Source organism: Tamandua tetradactyla, chromosome 1, assembly GCF_023851605.1.
Source record: "Tamandua tetradactyla isolate mTamTet1 chromosome 1, mTamTet1.pri, whole genome shotgun sequence".
Taxonomy (NCBI): Eukaryota; Metazoa; Chordata; class Mammalia; order Pilosa; family Myrmecophagidae; genus Tamandua; species Tamandua tetradactyla.
In genome coordinates, this window is record NC_135327.1 from 9,740,150 (window position 1) to 9,760,312 (window position 20,163).

General features: G+C 42.5%; 1 protein-coding gene and 1 long non-coding RNA gene across 18 annotated transcripts in view; one reads left to right on the forward strand and one right to left on the reverse strand.

The window, feature by feature from the left end:
• The window catches only part of LOC143690556 (uncharacterized), a 122,087-nt gene extending 112,027 nt beyond the window's left edge, over positions 1-10,060 (reverse strand). For 6 of the 8 annotated variants that reach the window (XR_013179156.1, XR_013179154.1, XR_013179151.1 and 3 more), the window contains exons 1-3: positions 9,595-10,060; positions 2,995-3,137; positions 2,171-2,277 (exon numbers count right to left, since the gene is read on the reverse strand). This is a non-coding gene — a long non-coding RNA (uncharacterized LOC143690556). Of the gene's footprint in view, positions 1-1,693; positions 2,031-2,170; positions 2,278-2,994; positions 3,138-9,594 lie in introns of all 8 variants that reach the window. The other 2 variants (XR_013179157.1, XR_013179153.1) reach the window with 2 other exon arrangements.
• Positions 1-20,163, forward strand: part of PTPRT (protein tyrosine phosphatase receptor type T) — a 1,205,819-nt gene that overhangs the window by 868,427 nt on the left and 317,229 nt on the right. The window lies entirely within an intron of this gene.

The window sequence follows — 20,163 nt, forward strand, 5'->3', positions numbered from 1 at the left end:
AAAATCTTCCAGTCAAAAAGGAACTAATCCCTCTAATATTAAAATTTAGCTCTGAGGTTTTTTTGGTTTGTTTTTTTTTAATCCCACAGGTCCTAAAAAGATCAGCCTCAAATGATGTCACCTGCCACTCACCTGTGGCTAAGTGGTAGCTACTTGTGAACACTTAAGGAGATAGTTCTCTTTAACAAGTTTACTCAGATAGGTCAAACATAGATTAAAAAAAAAAACCCGCTGTGTTCACAAAGTTAATCGTTGTGGCATAATTTATAATTGTGAAAAAACAATTAAACTAAAATATCAATCAATGGAGAAATATTTAGGCAAATGATGTTACATGCACATGATGGACTATGATAGAACCATTAGGAATGTTTAAGAGGAAGTTCAGGAATTGAGGACACTGGCTTATGTAATAACATACATTAATAAAAGAAGAATACAAAATTGTATACCCAGAATGAATGCAATTACAGGAAAAAGGAAAAAAGGGGGCAAAAAGGGGGGAAACACATGAAAATATTTACAATGGCTGTTTGGGTAATAGGACCAAGACTGCATTTTTTTTAATTTTATGTATTTTCCAAATTCTGTATCATAAGAACTGCTTATAGAAAAATGAAACAAAATATCTTCTTAAAATTGTGTCATTGTCTTAATTGTTTGTTTTAGCTATTCATGAAGGAAAAGTTACTGAATACCTTGAAGTGCCCGCATACTCAGGCATGAACACATAAGCGCACGCACACATACACACGCACACACATATACACATATACACATACATCCTGATTGCAACAAGACACAAGTCAGTCTGAGCAGCAAGCTGATCTTCTCGCAAACCCTGCAAATTCCTTAAGATTAAATGCTTACACTCTGTGCATTATCATCTTTTTTGCATTAATTGGAAACCAGACTGCTGAATCCCCTACTCTCTTGTGTGCCCTGTCTCTCTCTCTCTGGAGCTTTCATATCCTCATTCTCTGTCTCTCTGTTTCTGAAATGCTATATATTATTAGAAGTAGGTCATTGGGTCAGACTCAGTCCCATTTAGGACAGGCTTAATGCTGAGGTCTCTAGACTTTCACCGATTCTTCCTTTTTTTTTCCACCTCTATCCTCCCTGAGCAAACAGAGCATCTTTCCAAGAATGAGCATGTAAATTTCTTTACGTTTTCCACAAATATGTTAGCTGTGTGCTTGCTTCCATCCTCCTGGGCCCAATTATCTGAAAATAGACCCTCATCTGTTTCAGCCCAGGCTTCGTTGGTTGCAAGTAATAGAAACCCACTCCACCTGGCTTAATCAAACGAAGGCGATTTGCTGGAAAGATATGAGGATAAGGCAAATCTCAAGTCAGAGAAGCCTTGAGGACCCCAACCCCACAAGAGAAACTGAGGCAGTGGCCATCTCTGTCTCTCTTGATCTTTCCTCTTTCTCCAGCTTCCCTCTGCTTTCTCTGCAAACCTGCTTCATTATCTCCACTGGGCGCCCTTCCCTCTTTCCCCCTTCGTGTGGCAGAATATGCTACACTAGTCCCTTAGGATAGATCTTAGCCAGATCAGAGTGACCCAATTCCAAATTCCCAGGACAGAGCAGACAAAGTGTCTACCAGCCGTGACAGTGGGGCAGATAGGAGGCTCTGGATGTCAAAGTCACCCCTGAAATATTTTAAACATGATGTTAAAAAGCAATACCGAGACAGCAATTCCAATGGTGATGGCTTGCTCCAGAGATTTGCCTCCACTCTCTAGTGATCAACCTGATGGTCAGCAGTGATGAGATCTGAACAGCCTGCAGTTAAGCCGGGGCAGGGCGCACCCATGAGAGCACAGGGTCCTCGCTGCAGACGGGACCCTGGGGCTCAGAGAGAACAAACGCTCCTCCGAATTCATGTACGGGGCATCATCTGCAGGGATGGCGTTTGACTCTGGCTCTTACTCCCGTCTAGTTCTCCTTCCAGTGCTACTCAGCTGCCTTTGTATCACCTGGCAGGTGCAGGCATATTTGTTCCTGTGTCTGGGTTCGAAGCATCTGTAAAATGGGGTTAAAAACAATACATGTACTTTCCCTAGCCTTGTTATTATAGTGAGACAGATTGGTCGGAAGCATTTTAAAAACTACAGAATATGATATAAATATTATTATCACTGTTTATCATTTTCTCCACTTACGTAGCTCGCTATCACACTGCCAAGGTTTACATTAAATGATGACTTGGTTTGGCACAAATTGCTGTACATCTTGTTTTGTCAGGGGATATTCAGAAGGGAAGGTGGGCCTGGCGAGGGAAAAGGGAAGTAAATCAATATGCTTCAGAGACACTAAGCCTGCAATGCATTAAGATGACAACCCTAATAGAGAGAAGTTTTAAAAAAATAGAGATTGATTTTTTTTTTTTTTACCATTTTGACATTTATTTTCTTAGTATCCCGAGTTGAAATCTAAATTGACCTATGTGCTTATCAAAATTGCTTTTGCTCCCATATCCCTGTCCTGATAAAAAGTACATGCACCTCCCCCAAGCCAGAAATCTGGAGGCATTCTGGACTCCACCTCCTTCCTCAAACCCCACATCCACTGGCCACTATTTTTACCCTCTCCACCACTACAGGTTCCTCAATCTCTTGCTCCAACTACAGAAATATCTGCACAACTGCTTTGTTGCCTTCCTTTAATTCAACCCCCAAGTTGCTACCAGGCATCTTTATAAGATGTGCATGCAACTGGTCATAGCACCTGACCAAGCTCCCTGAGTGGTCCCCATTCCCTAAAGCCCAAACATTTATTGTGCCTTTCCTCTTTCATCTCATGCCTGAACATGCCAAACTGTTTGTATGCCCTCAAAGTACCACGAGCTGCCAGGTTCTCTTGCCTTTGAACATGCAATTCTTTCTAAAAGGATGTTCCTTCACCTTCTTCTCTACCCTGGACAGTTTCCCTTATCCATTAAGAGGTCTGTTCAGACCTTCTCAGGGAGGAATAGTCTCATCCTCACCTGGGTCTCCTGAAAACCTCCAGTTCACAAATAACTGCATGTTTTTCCTTCTCACAGCGCTGGGCAGTGATTGCAATACCATCTCCCAGGCTCAAGCGCTTTGAGGGCAGAAATTCTGACAGCCATTCTTGAATCCTCATGACCTAGCAGAAGGCAGGGCAAAAAATATGAGTTCACAACAAGTAATTATTTGAATCAACTGTGCCAAGTCTCAGAGTAATGTTTGCTTGGAGAAAAAGAAGCTATTTTGAAATCCCATATGATTTTAACAACAATTGCACTGAATTAGATACTAGGATAGCTTTGATTTAAGAGGCATTGATCAGTTTTAATCCGCTTTGCTGTCTCTTTAATACTTAAGCCAGCCCTGGAACTGTCCATGGTTCTGACTTGGGTGGCAGGCATATCAGCCTTGGAACATTGCCGTGGACAGTACTAATGGAGTGTTTTCTTGTCTGCCCGGAATGCCCATCAGGATCAATTGTTAATGCTCAATCCAATTTGTTGCTAAGGCAACCAAATTACAGTCCTTCCTCAATTACAAAAGATGATATCACCGAATTCGTTTTTAGATTAAATACTTGAAAATCACAATGGATTTTCAAGGATGTAAAGTGATGTAAATGGTGACTAGGAGCCTATGGAATTGTATTTATCCCATATTGTTGCGGTACTTGTGCAGGACTAACCGTTAAATAAATATCTCACATCTCTCCTGTCACAAAGCGACAGTCTCAAAGAAATATGGCTACATACCTAAATGCTAGGGAAGAATCAGCTTCTCTCCAATATTCCTAAAAACTCATCTGAACCCTCAGACTATCCTATGTCAAGTTCAGAGATTGCAAAACCTGGCCAAGCATATGAATTACCCGAGTAGGATTTCTGAAAAGATAACTTAATTGGTTCCATCTCAGACCTATCCAGTTAAAATCAGAAACCTTAGTGAGCCCCAGGAACCTATGTAATTGTAAAGCACCTCAGGTGGCCCGGGTGCTTTCTTTGAGAACTATCTAGACTTCTTGGTTACCAGATAGCACTGCTTTGGCATCAGGGGTGGCTTCTTATGTCACTGCCTAAGCCAAAAGCTATAGTTAGGTGGGTGATGGCATCTGAAGGTACCCCAGTTCCTACTGACAAAGGACAACCGTGGGTATCTTGGATTGCACTGATAGTAACCTGATTTTGGTGTCTAGACCAGCGCTGCTGATGTTCACAGGAGCAGGGTCTTCCCTCTCTGCTGAGGGAGATGGGTGACAGATTGAACACTGAGATCAATGCTGCTGACGTTATCAGGTCCACTGTCAATTAAAATAACAAAAACTGTCCCCCATCCTTTTTATCCAAGGACTCAGGCTTAATTCCTTGGGGCAATCCAAATATTAGACACCCCTAATTGGTCCCTGGACGCTAACACATGATCACTAAGTATTACATCATTGCTGTAACCGTCTGCTCTTATGTTACGATTATGAGTCTGCTGTGCCATTTGTGCATAAAAACCCTGAAGGACCCGCTGCACCTGTGCCCAGAAGATCCCAGGCAACTAAATCCAAAGAGGAACCTAGATGGGGCTCAAGAAGGATATTGTGAAGGACCATTAAATTGAAGGCAAAATTGAAACATTTGACTAATTTACCTATTGTTAATTGAATAATTAATTATTTGTTGAATACTTAATCTTTCAGTTTTCTTAAGGTGTTCTAATAGCCCTCAATGAATCGCAATTCTCTATGTCCATGACACTTTGTAGAATTTTGATACTCAAATAGAAATATATACAAAGTATTTTTGTTCTTATCGACACACAATTGAAATTCTGTTGTACATGCTATTTTGTAACCTGTGTTTTTCATGTAATAATACACTCATCATTTTCATTTCTTAATAAATAATCTTTTATATCATTTTAATGACTACATACAACTCCATCATTTGGATATGCATTATTAATTTAACCAGCTCTTTTTACTGGATAACATTTCAATACTATGATGAAAACCCTTGCACATAAATCTTCCTACAGATAAATGATCATTTTGTTGGCACAATATGGATATTATTGCTTAATCTTTTGGCCAATAGAGTTATAAAAAAGAATATTTCACTATTTAATTTGTTTTCATTTTACTAACCATGAGGTTAATCAGATTTGTACTTGACTACTGGCTTCAAACCAGATAAAACTGGTTCAACTCCTACCTTCGCTACTTTCTATTTATGTACCATGGAGAAAGTTAACTACAGTCTCCAAACTCCGTTTTCTTAGATGTTCTAGGCACTAGTGGAAAAATAGATAAAATCTCTGTTCTCATGGAGCTTACATTCTAGTGGAGACAGATAATACATAAAAATTAAATATACAGTTTATCCAATGGTGATAAAACTATAGGAAGAAATAAAGCAGAATAAAGAGGATAAGGTGCACTGGGTGTATGTGTGGGGATTTATTTCAAATCTAGTGGGAAAGTCTGGATGCAAAGGTGGCATTTGACCAGAGACCCAGTAGAAGGCTAATGTTCATCTGAAGGATAACTGCTCCAGGCAGAGGAGCAGCAAATGCAAAACTCCTCATGGAGGAGCATGGCTGGCATATTCCAAAAATAATAAGACTAGTGTAGTTGTAACAGAGTGTATGAGGGAAAAAGTGGAAAAAAGATTTGATTTGTTGTGTAAAAGGATCTCTGTCTACTCTGTTGAAAATAGACTGAAGGAGGACAGGATGGGGGCAGGGATACTGGTTAGGAGGCATCTGCCATGATACAAATGAAAGAGAATGGAAACGTGGACCAAGGTAGGATGGAGTGATGAGAAATGACAGAATTCTAATATATTTCAGGTGTGAATGAAAGAGAGTAATCAAGAATGACTCCAAGGAAACAGAACTATTGATTTGCCATTAACTGAGATGGGAAAGACAGTGGAAGGAGCAGTTTTCAGGAAAAAAAATAGGATTTAGGTTTGGGGCATTAGGTATTTTGGATAAGATATAAAATAAGGAGTTGGACATACAAGTCTGCAGATTATGGATGAAGTGTAGGGTGGAGATCTTAATTGAGAGGTCAGCCTATCAATGGAATTTACAACTTTGAAACTGGAGGATAATAGGGTGTTAATGTAGACAAATTAGACACCTGGAACTTGGAGTTGGGGAAGAAGAGGCAGAGTCAGCAAATGAGACTGAGAAAGATCAGCCAATGAGGAAGGAGAAAAACCAAAAGAGAATGTGGCCCAGAAAGCCAAGTGAAGAAAGTATTTCAAGGAGAGAGCGATCAATTGTGTCAAATGCTATTGATAGATCTGATAAGATAAAACCGTTAACCATTGGATTCAACAATATAGAGGTCATTTATGGCTTAACAAGCAGTTTCCACAGAATGGTGGATGCTGAAATAAGAGTTAAATATGTTCAAGGAAAAACAGGATAAGAGGAGTTTGAAATAGAGTGAGTACAGAGGGAGGCAGAGAAATTAGATGACAGTTGGAGGTGTTCCATGTTCAAAAATGGTGGGAGATCTATGTATTTTTAAAGATGGGAGAGATATTGCAGTTGACGGGAATGATCCAGTGGAAAAAGAAAAATTAATCCCAATGAGGGTGGACTCTGCTGTTGCAATGTCTTTTGGTTGGAGGAGATGGGCTCCCACACATATGTGGAAGTGTTGGCCTTAGATAAGACATAGGCTAGGCTGTTCTTCCATAGAAACAGACGGGGAGGCAAAGTATATGGGGTTGAGGCTGATAAATTGGCACAGGTCCTGGATAGAGCCATGGAACTTCCATTTTCTTAGGGGAATGGAAAGCAGAGTTAGCAGTGAAGAGTGAGGAGAATATGGAGGTATTGGAGGTTTCAGGAGACTATAAGTAACAAATAGTTTGGTAAAGAGACTGAATAAGGAAATGGGAAAGGATCTCCAGGAAATACTGAAGGACCACTTGAGGTTAGTGGGCAGGAATCACAATGATACCAGTTAGCAGGAATCAGCATTTTCCTTAAAGTTGTTCAGAAGACTGGAAAGTTGTAGGTGGAAAAGTTGGACACTATCAGGGTTAAACTTTAGAAAATATTAGTTCAATAAAGTAAGAGGGGGCAAGAATATTTTGAACATTTTCCAGTATCAATTATGGTTTTATTTAAATATCATGATTTATTTTTATCATAATTTTAATGGTTTCAAAGAATGCTATAAAATGGACTCAGACTATGTAGCAATTTCTTAATCTCAGACATTTAGATTTTTCTTTGTTCATTCTTATAAATAATGGTTCAATGAATTACCCATTATATCAACATTAGCTTATATTTTTTCATTTTTTATTTTGAATTTAACATTGCTAAATGAATGATATAATAATCAGGACACTTTTGGCTACTAAGAAGTCAACTCTAAATGGCTTAGACAATATGGAAAATGTATTGTCATATAACAAAACATGCTAAGATATTCTAAGCATCAGAATTGCTTAATTCATCATTTCAAAAGCAATATCATGGATCCAGATTTTTATGCTGTTAACCTATTTGTCAGCTTTGTCCCTTAGGCAAGCTATCCTCATAGCTGCCAAGATCTCACACTTCACATGTGGACATGACAATATCTCTTCTTAAGAGTATCTATGTATGTAAGTAAATGTTCCAAGGAGCACAAAGTAATTTTTTTCTCACATTCATTGGAACTTGGTCACATGCTCATCTCTAAATCAATCACTGATGAAGGAAATGTTATGAAGCTTGGCTGAGATTATTCAGTGTTTATCTCTGAGATGCGAACAGCGTCCTTCTCAGAGATGTCATGGCCAAATAGAGAAAAGAGAAAGATCGGTCATACCAATCCATACACCCATACCGGAATGGATGAAGGGTGGGGAGAGAGGAAGATGGATATTGCATAGGCAATACATATATGTTCTGAGAACAATATAAGGTTAATCACCCTTATGGTTTTTAAGGGTGTATTGCCAGATTTACTACCAGCATTGTACCCATTTTCATGTCCTTGTTCCAACTTTGGATAGTGTAATTAAAAAACAATAATAATAAAAGACTTGTAATATCTTCATAGGTTGGTTTATTTTCCTCTTCCTGCTTATTCAGTTGGCAATGTCTCTGCCATGCAGGATATTCTGTAGGTTGTATCCTTAACTCATCTTTCCTGTCCATTCCACTGGGATTTTGTCACTATCAACCCCTTTAAATTCCCTGCACTTGGGGATACAGTCAGTTCTGGCATCCCAGGGCATATGCATGCCATGCCACGTGAAAATGCACAAAAGAGCCACAGGGCTGGTGGGCAAAAAGGGGTTAGGGACATAACACTTACTACTTTATCAGTAACATTAAAAAACAACAGCAGAATTTTACTTGCTAAACGTTAAGACATAAATACTTCAATAAATGTGGGACTTGACCTGTAAAAGACTTGAAGTTTGCTTGTGCAAGTGGGCATCAGAAAGGCTGTGGCTCGTGAGATATTAGGAAGTCATGAGAGGTTTTCAGAAATCCGAGAAAATGTTTTACACCGGATAAATGTGTGTGGCTTGTAACACCCAGTGCCCTGAGGGGGCAGCTACCTGAGGTGTATGTGTTTTATGTACTTCCGTGCAGCTCAGTTCAGCTGGGTGCAGTTTTCTGCATTCACCTGCTGGTTCTCACAAAATCACACATAGCAAGCACAAAATTGACATTGTGCTCAAATCGTTCCCTAATATGTCAATCATATTGCAATACGTTTGCATTTCCAAACTAAGCTTTATAGCAGGACCGGCTAGAATAAATTTGCCACACAGGTCCCTTTCAACCCTATTCCCTCTGCATCACCTCTGAATGCACATGGGCAATACCCACTCCTAGTTTCCAGGGCCCATGCAGGTTTTTTGCCCAAAGATATGTTTTGAAAATCCATGAATCTCTAGGGATATGGAAAGAACTAAACAACTGTAATTATGTTGCAATTTCTTCTGGAAACAAAATCTATTTCCATCTGACTCTCTAGCCCCTCACTTCTTACCATGCCAATTCAACTGTTGATGGCTGCAAAATGGCAGTCATTTTTTTAAAAAGAGATAAATAAGTTAAAGCAAGAAAAATGAAGTGGATTTTTTTAAAAAAAAAAAAGCATCAGAATAAAATATTAGTAAAATAAACACCCTCCACCAGAGGAAATGTCACCTCTCTTTTGTTAACAAAACATGTTATTTTACTTTTTCTTCTTTCCCTTGATATATGCTAAGAGCCCTTTGAGGTCCTTAGGTGACTCGCAGCTAGAAGAGGGGGAGGTAATGAAGACATTTTCATGCCAAGTCTGAGAAAAAGTGGAGAAAGAAACGTGTGTCTGTGTTCGAACTGAATGGGCTCAAGTAAGGGGGCCTCGGTTGGAACACGAGGGGCAGTATACAGAGGGGGCACCAGGCCTGAGTGGGATGGGACCCCAGTGGGAAGCAAGGGAGTGCAGGGGGCAGCTGGCTGGAATAGGACATTGGGTGGTGCGAGGTCAGCAGGAAGGAAAGGGACCAGGAGCCCGGTGGGGCTCTTGGCAATCTGTGGCTGGCATGTGTGGGGCATCAGACAATTAGGATTCTCCATCTTAAAGAAAAACAAACCTAGTGGCATTGAACTCTGTGTGCCAGATCATTCAAATTTGTTTTCAACTTGTGTGTCAGACAGATGAGGTTTCTTCTACTTTTCAGAATTGACCGAGGCATCTCCACCTCCTGCGCGTGGACAGCAGATCATCCAAGCCCAGTCCCGTTCGCCTTCCCTCCCCCCAGCATTTAGGGGCTAAAAGAACGCCAGGCTGAGTCACTCACGACAGGAAGGTCTGCGAGGAGCCTCTGGGCTTTATTCCAGGTTGTCTCTGTGGTGCCCTGGATGCCTGGCAGTGGGGGGGGGGGGACCCACGGCCACCTCTCCACACGGGCATCAGGGACGCTGGCCAGGCTGTACCTGGGGCTGTATGCCAGGTGCTCAGACTGACTCCCTCCCACCCGCGGGGATCCAGGTCTGTCCCTGCACCCAGGTGACCTGCAGCCTCCCGGGCTTCTCCCTTGGTGCTGGGGTGAAGCCACACCCGCTCCTGTCCCCACGGAGCCACAGAAGCCTCACCCCGCCCTTCTCTGTGAGGTGCAGTTAAGGGGTCTGCAAAGCAAGCTCGCCTCGGGGCGAGGGCGCTCAGAACTCACAATTAAGGAGACAACATTGACCTTTTAATTCTCATTTTAAGAGATCACGGTAACCCCCTTCCTACTTCCCTCCGAAAAAACACCAAATATATTCATACCTCACCCCACAACATATTATTCATTTTAATTCTAAATGTGACACTAAAAGTGAGTATTTATCTTTAAAGTGATGCCAATAACTCAGCTAAGTAACCTGCTCAAGGCTGACTATAATGTAGGAGTAAATCTAAACAAAAGAAGTTTTCACACTCAGGCCTGGCTACATGACCCAGTTTCTTATCCCACATGCAGTATCCTGGTCACCACTTGAGCACACCCTGCTCTTTGCTTATTATTATTATTATTTTTTCATGAAACAAACAGCCCTTACTCACACAATTTCTGAGGGTCGGGAATCTGGGGGTGGCTCAGCTGAGTGTGGTTCTGGCTCAGGGCCTCTCTAGAGATGGCAGTTCAGATATTGGCTGGGGCTGCCGCATCTGAAGGCTCAGCCGGGGCCGGAGGCTCCACTTCCAAGACAGTTGCATTGCATGGCTGCTGGCCGAAGGCCTCAGCTCCTCACCTTGGGCTCCTCTTCCCACAGCACAGCAGATGGCTTTGACCACCGTGCATGAGCCAAGAAAACGAAAGAAGTTACGATGGGATGGGAGGATGGGCATGCTAGGAGGAGCCTCAGAGGGGCCATCTCGGAGGCTGGCTGCCACAGGGCTAGCTACACATGTGTTCATAGCACCAGGCTCCTGGTTTATGCTTTATAATTAATTGATTAATCAAATAATTAATCCATTTATGCTTTTCAATGACTTATTTCAACTGAAGTGGTGGAAGTGTGGATCATCTCAGAGGCATAGCACACCAGTTGATTGCATTACATCTTTCATTTGGCATTGGCTCATTCGTTAACTTTTTATCAATCACCTACCAGGTACCAGACCCAGTATTAGCTATGGAGGCTATAATGGGAAGGGTGGTCCCTGCCCCCCTAGATTTTGCAATCCAGTAGGGGAGAAAGCTATTAGATGAATAGACACAAAAAGATGTCATCATAAAACTGGATGAGTTGCTATGAACACATATCAAGGAGACTGAACTTATTTTGAGAATCAGGGACGGACCTCCAGCAGGGTTTCTCAACCTCAGCACTAATCACATTTTGGTCTGGGTAATTCTTTGTTGCAGGGCTGGCCTGTGTATTTGGGGATGGTTTGCAACCACGCTGGCCTCTGCTCACTAAATGCCCCCTTCCCAAGTGTGGCAAAATTATTTCAAGGCAAAATCATCTCCAGACATTGCCAAATATTTTCTGAAAGACAAAGTTTCCCCTGGGAAAGAACCACTGCCCTCGTGCACGTTTCCAAAAGAAATGTTGTCAGAGGTAGGGTGCATTTCAGGAGGGAGAACAAGTATATTCATGAGAGCTTTGATGACAGATATTTTCAAAAAATAAAATAAAACAGGAAAAAAAAAAACCTGGTTACCAAATTCTAATTCTCTGATTTAAATAGAGATCAGACTCTTGCCTGGATGGCTTGTTAGTGCCCCTTTAAACAGAATTTCCACCCCCTGTACCCAATGTGCCTGTGCTAAATAAGGTGTCTCCATATAATTGCCAAGGAGAAAACAGGTTTGGCCTGAAGCTCTCTTCCATAATGTATTTTAACTTATTGAATCCCTGGGCTGGCTAAAGTTGTTTGGCCTTCAGCCTGCTGGTTTATATCACTGCCCGAAGCAGGTATTATCACTCTGAAATACAAGGCCTTGCTTTTATTGGAAAGATATTTATAGGCATTGTTTATCCTCTGTATGAATATGTTTAATGTGGAGAGAGTATGTAACCTGACTGGGTATAAAGTCAGATTGTTTCCACCAAGACTTGCCCTATTTCAGTTTGGAACAAACAAGAATTAGCTTGGGTATTTAGAATTCTGACATCATGAGTAAAAAAGGAACTAAGGATTTAGTGGGAAAAACAGGGTTTTGAAATTCATGTACTTTAGGGTCAAATTTGGCTCTAACTCTATAATCTTGGGCACATAAAACAGTTTCAGTTTCATCATTTGTAATGAAGACAGTAATTCTTACTTTGCAAGGTCATTATGAAGATATGTAAGGTTATAGCACTGTCTGGTAGATGTCCAATAAATGAAAGTTCCCTTTTTCCTTTAGGTTATCTAGTCCAACTCCTTTTTAGCATCCCTAAAAGATTATTCCCTAGAAATGTGGGACCTGCCTTGTCATCATCTCTGCCTCCTAAATCCAAAGGATCACCAAATTCCTTCCATTTTACCTCTATGTCTTAGGCCACCATAATTTCTTCCTTGGATTCTTGCAATAGTTTTGCAGTTAGACAACATAGCCAAACACTAAATCTAACCATGTCATTGCCACTGCTAATACCTTTTATTGCTCCTACAATCTCTTAAAATTTAGACTCCAAAATAGGATGCTGGCTCACCTTCCAGCCTCATCACTTCAGCAATGCCCAACCACACACAGAGTCCTAAATGCTGCAGGGGCTTTATCTCACCAGGCTTTTTAAGATGTTGTTTTCTTGGATAGAGATTCATTCCCCTCCCCCACTCTTGTCCAACCTCAGAATCCTACTAGTCATCCTCAAAATCCAGCCACTTTCCAGAGCATCTTCTGACCTCCCACTGGTACTTCTCCCCTCTCCATTACCTCTTTGTTTTGACCCAAACTTGTACACATTTCTACCCAGGCCTGTGTTATATTTCATTGACATATCTATGACATATCTCATCTTATTAACACTGACGTTCCCAGCTATTATCACTGACTGTACACTGGCCCATGTTCCATAAGCATTTGATGTACACTGGCCCATGTTCCATAAGCATTTGATGAATGAATCCAGATTTAGTTTGAATCCCCAAAGTGATGGGGGCTCACAACATTGTGGGGCACCAAGGTGGTTCTGACCATGTTCCTGTGTTAGACCCAGGGCTGAGTCATGGAAATATGGACAGTTCAACTTTCTCGCTTTGTCATTTCTACCTCTCTACCCCTTCAATCCAGTGAGCCTCCTGTGAAGGGTTGCATATGATTCCTTGTCAACTGGACTGCCATCTGATTACTAGACTGCAGCCAAGATTGTTGTTCTAGTTTGCTAGCTGCCGGAATGCAATATACCAGAAATGGAACAGCTTTAAAAAGGGGGAATTTAATGAGTTGCGAGTTTACAGTTCTAAGGCCAAGAAAATGTCCCAATTAAAACAAGTCTATAGAATTGTCCAATCTAAGGCATCCATCCAGGGAAGGATACCTTGATTCAAGAAGGCCAGTGAAGTTCAGGGTCTCTCTCTCTCAAGTGAGAAGGCACATGGTGAACACAGTTAGGGTTTCTCTCTCAGCTGGAAGGGCACACGGCGAACACGGCATCATCTGCTAACTTTCTCTCCTGGATTCCAGTTTCATGAAGCTCCCCGGGAGGTGTTTTCCTTCTTCATCTCCAAAGGTCGCTGGCTCGTGGACTCTGCTTTGTGGTGCTGCAGCATTCTCTGCTCTCTCCGAATCTCTTCATTCTCCAAAATGTTTCCTTTTTTAAAGGACTCCAGAAACTTCTCAAGACGCACCCACAAGGGTGGAGACATGTTGTCATCTAATTCAGCTTAGCAGTCTTTCTTGATTAAATCACATCTCCAGGGAGATGATCTGATTACAGTTTCGAGCATACAGTATTGAATAGAGATTATTCTACCTTTATGAATGGGATTTTGATTAAAACATGGCTTTTCTAGAGAACATACATCCTTTCAAACCAACACAATCATGTAGCCATGAAATGTCCTCTTCTCAGAGAATTCTTCCACTTATTGCTTGGGTGACATGATGTCCAAACTTCTCACCACTTTGTTCCCCTAATCAGGATCTGCTGTGGCTTTCCAGGGCCACACCTAAAACGAAACCCAAATGTATCCTAGTAGTATGGTGGACCTTCAATCTAAGCATGCTATTGTGGTGAGAATAAGAACAAATAAAATTTGTTTACATCTACTCCTATATTTTCCTATTATAACAGTAATAGCAGCTAGCATTATTGAGTTCTTAGTGCATACCCAACAAGGCTTTAAGGATTTTAAGAGTGCTCTCTCATGTAATTCTTGACACAACTCTATGATAGCGACAGAGGCAAAGTCTGATTCCAGAGCATATATGTGTAGCCACTGTACTGTAGTGCCACCTCCACTTGACTTGAATATGTAAATCAGTTTTGAAACTGTATTCATATCAGCCCATGAATGATTTACCTCCCTCCTCTTCCGTTTTTCCTTCCCCCTCTTCCTTCTGCCCTCTGCTCCAGGACACCTTTCCAGGTAATCATGGTCTACCTGGGATCTCCAAAGCAATGTGAGAGTAAGATATTTTAAAGCATCAGGATACAGCTCCATATGCTACTTGGAGGGCCTAGCCGAGGGAACTGCTGCTCACCTGTTAGCGGCATATAACCCCCTTCCCTCTGACCCTGTACTGGGACTTCCTGTGCTGAAACACAAACTCTTCCTCAGCCACGGCACCGATTCTATCCCACAGAGTGCTCTGACATCCCGTAGCCTTATCTCACTCGCCCATGCAGGTGCTGCTTTCTCTACCTGGTAAACATTTATTAATCCCATATATTCTAACACTTTCAAAAACAGTGGACATTTATGAAATAGCTGACACAGAACTCCTTTAAAGCCTGCTTCTATCATCCACAAAATTCTCCGTCCCTCCAAGGTTCTTGTTCCTATGACCTCTTGCATCTTGCTCTTTGTCACATAGGAATATCATGGTGGTCACATCACACAGGGATGTCAGGATCAAAGGCCCGAGACTGGATGTCCTCCCTGGAGTCCCTGGACTCCCTGGACCTATGGGCCCAACTGTTCAACCACCCGCCTGTCCTCCCGGATGTGCCAGAAGCTGCCTTGGGGCTATCTCAGCTAACAGCATCCTTCTGCCAACGTGCCAGGAAGAGAACTGCATGAACTCACGGTGCTGCCCAGTCACGTGAATCCCAGATTATACCATCTGTGCCACTTTGAAGCTATTATGTGTCCCAGAAAAGCCATGTTTTAATCCTGAACCTATCTTGTGGGGGCAGCTGTTTCTTTTAATCCTGCAGGGCGGAAGCTTTGATTAGGTTATCTCCACCCCACAGGGGTGTGGTGCGACCAACTGTGGGTGTGACCTTTTGATTAGATGTGACTCCACCCATTCAAGTGAGTCTTGATTAGTTTTCTGGAATCCTTTAAAAGGGAAAAACATTTTGGAGAAAGTTCAGAAACGACTGAAACCTAAGAGCAATGTAGACGTTTAGAGATCAAGACAGCAATAGCCCAAGTGTAAAGCGAGGACTCATGGAAATGGCCAGAACCTGAAGAGGAGAGACCTCCAACCCCAGCAGATGCTAAGCTAAGAGATGAAACCCAGGTGTTGTCCCGGAGTGGCTAAGTGAAGGCCCACAGATGCTTAAAGGAGAACCCACTAGCATCTGAAGCTGGCAGCAACACAACTGGGGACAAGGACCAGCAGGCACCAGCCATGAGCCTTCCAGAGCAGCCTTCCTTGAGCCAAGGTTCCTTTCTCTGGATGCCTGAGTTAGGACATGTTTATAGCCTTACATCTGTAAACGTGTAACTTATTAAATTCCATTTTTAAAAGCTGCTCCATTTCTGGTATATTGCATTCCAGGAGTTTAACAAACTAATACACCATCTGATCGAGGCACTAAGGGAGCCAGAATGTCTAACCTTGAATATCTCTGCTGAAGGCATCATCCATGGACCACTCAGGTCTGAGGCCCCCTATTCCCTCTCTCTATCATTGCCCCTTTGGTCTTCAGACTAGCTATAGTTCAGATGTCCTATGGTCTGTCCAATCGCCAGTGTCCTAAAAATAAAGCGCTCAGATTTAATTAAGTACACTTACATCCACTCACAGGTATTGATTTTAGATATCAGGAATTGCACTGAATGCTTTATGTGCATAACTTTGTTAATCATTCCAAAAACTCTATGAGGCAGATGCATTTTTTGTTGAGAAAATTGACATTCAGAGAAATTAACTGACTTGGCCAAGAACACACAGCTGTTTTGAGCAAGACAGCTGGGATTTGAATCCAGACATAATTGATTCCAGTGCTTAAATGCCTAAACCCCACACCACACTGCCTCCTGAATCAGTACCAAAGGACTAGGGGACCCCATTGATAATATGGAGCTGTAATCCTGGACCAAGAAAAAGTTTCAGGAGACATGGTGGATACCTATGGGGATCACTTACATGTGCCATGGGCAGGGACAGAAACAACTGGAAGTCCTGCTATCCTGCAGGACTTCATGTGGGTGCCATATCACCACATTCTAGCTCCTCCTAGCATGATAGCCCCTCTGCCCCTCACCTCCACCCACCTCTCCCTCAGTACAGTTGGTTGCCATTATGTATGGACATTCTTTTGTTTGCCTTGTCCCCCCCTTTGTGACCTCTTTCTAAGATCCAGAAACACCAATTTTTGATGGTTCAAGTATTTTGTGCTCTAATCTTTGCCTATAGACATCTCCAAAGCCTGCCTCCCTCTTTTCCTGAACAGACCTGGGACTCACCTCCATGACCTCTCCACCTGGCCCAGGCAATCTGTCCTCTTATAATGTCCCCCTTAGATCCCAGTCCAGCTTGTGCCCAAGGACCCATGAGATATGTTTCAGTTTGCTAAAGCTGCCAGAATGTCATATACCAGAAATGGAACAACTTTTTTTTTTTTTTTTTTTTTTTTTTTTTTTTTTTTTAAAGGAAAGACAGAGAGAAGGAAGGAAGGATAGAAGGAAGGAAGGAAGGAAGAAAGGGAAACATTTTTAAACATTTTCTTGTTTTATTGTATTCTGTTTCTCCGTTTTTGTTACATGGGCTGGGGCCGGGAATCGAACCGAGGTCCTCCGGCATAGCAGGCAAGCACTTTGCCCGCTGAGCCACCGCGGCCCTCCCTAAAAATGGAACAACTTTTATAAAGGGAATTTATTTATTTTATTTTTATTAAGTCACAAGTTTACAGTACTAAGGCTATAAAAATGTCCAAACTAAGGCATCCAGAGAAGGATACCTTGACTCAAGAAAGGCCAATGGACAAGGAACACCTCTATCAGCTGGAAAAACATGTGACTGGTGTCTGCTGGTCCTTTAGCTGTTCGTTTCAAACAGCTTCCCTGGGGGTGTTGTCCTTCTGCATCTCCAAATGTCTGGGTCTTGTGTTGGCTCTGTGCTTCTGTCTGCTCTTTCCAAAATGGACTCCAGTAGGCAGATAAAGACCCACCTTGAATGGGTGGAGATACATCTCCATGGAAACCACCTAATCAAAAGGTCCCGCCTATAATTGGGTGGGTCTTATCTCTATGGAAACAAATTAATAAAAAAGATCCCACCCAACAATATTGAATGGGGATTAAAGAGCATAGCTTTCTGCGGTGCACAATGGTTTCAAACGGGTACAAGATATTTTTCCAAGTGTCTTGCAGGGATCCAGAAGCAGTCTGCCGATGGCTTACCCAGGCAGGAGGCAGTGTGGACTTCTCCTGGGGTAAGAAACATCTGGGCACTTTAAAACTGGCTCTAGTCCAAGGAAAGAGAAGAGCCATTTCCCCCAGTAGGAGACTCTTTCTGAACCCAAGCCTCCCAGAAAAGGCCAGCTCAGCCACAGAGTCCATCAAAATTTCAATTTTATCAGCAACTGCTCTATAGATACCATTTTATGTGCTATTAAACAGAACAATGCAGCTCACCAGTGAAATCATCTGCAATAACAGCCCATTAAAAGCTTTCCTTAATATGGAACTTTCTAATTAATGTAAATGGGGTGCAAAGCTTGGAAAGCCAAGTTGATTCTAATGTTCAGAAAATAGGTAAAATAGGAAAGGCCTTATTTTTCATTAGCGATGTGTTAAGAAATCTAATGAAATCTTTATGGCTTGGATATATTACCAGAAATGTCACAATTGCTTTGTTTCCTGCCTCATTTCTCTGTCACCTTTCCCTATAAATATTGCTAGATACAGATTAGATTTGGAAGCAGAATTTCCTTTAGTACAAAAAGGAGGCATGCATTTTGTGTCTGAGCCTCAGGTTCTCAGACTGTTGGAAATTGAAGGGAGCCAAGTAAGGAGGAACCCTAATTCCCGGCTATGTAAGTTGTAAGCCAAACCCCAGAGAATGGAGAGCTAATCTAATTACTTATTTCTTCCCTTCCTCCCTTCGTTCCTTCCCCCTTCTCTCCCTCTTTTGCCCCACTCCTCCCTCCCTCCCTCCCTCTCACTCTCCCTGAAGCATTTATTGAGCACTGTATTAATCAGGTAAAGCTAGGTTATACTACATTAACAAGTAAAACACATAATTTAAAATTTAAACATCAGGGGTGCAAGGATAGTTCAGCGGTAGAATTCTTGCCTGCCAAGTAAGAGATCTGGGTTTGATTCCCAGTCCATGCACTTCCCAAAAAAACAAACAAAAATTCAAGAAATGGTGCTGCAATAACAGGATACTCACATGGAAAAATAATGAAACTTGACCCCACCATACAGCATACAAAAAAAAAAAAAACAACATCAGAATGTCAAAAGTTTTTCTCTCACCCATACTTCATGATTAAAACACCAAAAGTGTATCCCCTGGCTAAAATACATATCTATCATCAGTTATCAGGGGCTCAGAGGTGCTCATTAGGACCCAACACATGGTCAGTCATCACGCCGGAGGGCACAGGGGAGAAAATGGTGACTTGGGCTCTGGCTCCTAAGCTTCTGCCTGGATATAACCGGCCACTTCTGCTCACGTTTCATTGGTCAACATAAACCATTTCTGCAACATCTAACTTCAAAGGCATCACGGACATAGCAACCTACCATGGTGCTTGGTACATTATTGGCAGACTGCTTCTGAATCCCTGAAAGTCACTTGGCTTGAAAGTCACTTTCACCCTCCCATGGGTTCTTGTGGGGAAGGTGAAGCAATCTTGGAACTGGGTATAACGGATGGCTTTCAGAAGGACAGATTCCTTCGGCTAGGTGGAGAGCATCATGGAGGAGGATGCCAGGAAAAAAGGGGATATCTAGGGGCAAGGCCCCTCCTATGAGCCAGCCAATGTAATCTCTATTATCAAGACGAATTAGCCCCTCAGAGACCAATGGGGGAAACAGACAACAAACGAACTCAAGGCAGAGCATGATGGGTGCTCTGACAGACAGTACCAGAGCCATAGAGTCAAGTGGCCGCATCCTGTCTCCCCTCCCCCACTTTCTCCTGGAGCTTTGCTGCAGCTTGTCCTGTGACCACTTCCAGGAGGGAAACCCATGCTCTGCACCAAGTCCCCAGGTATCTGGCCCCAGTTTCACAGACCCTCAACCCAGGGGCTTATGAGACGGGGAACCATCTGGAAGCAATCAGCCTAGGAAGATCTGAGACTAAGAGAAATGAGGAATCCAAGAAAGAAAGGATGTTTGTTCAGTTTCCAAGGAAGCATGATAGATGTGGGCTAAATCTGATCTCTTCTCAGCTTTCCCATCAGTGCTTTTGCATCTCAAAACCAGGAGATGAGTCACTTTAGGGAATAGCTCTATCACCTGGAGGAGATGGTGGACTGATTCAGGGCAGGGATCCAGGCCCAGCAGCAGGGAGCTAGAGAGTAGGGGAGGGAAACTGAGGCAGGAGACAAGCAGAGGACAACATTTAAGTCTAAAGATTCTATTATTCAGCCTGCAGTAGTATAGTCTATCTGCTGAAATTTGGCCTAAGTTCTTAGTGGACCACTGACCATACACACTCACGCTGCAGGCCTTGGGCAGAATTGGTCCTAGAACTCAGGGGAGCCAGGAACTAAACCCTAGGGGGCGGGAAGCCTTGGTTTTGGTGGAAGTGCTGTGGATAGCCAGATACATGCTTTATGAAAGGATACTCTGCAACAGGCCCTTTGAAAACCCAGACGGAATGCTCCAGCCGGCTTTG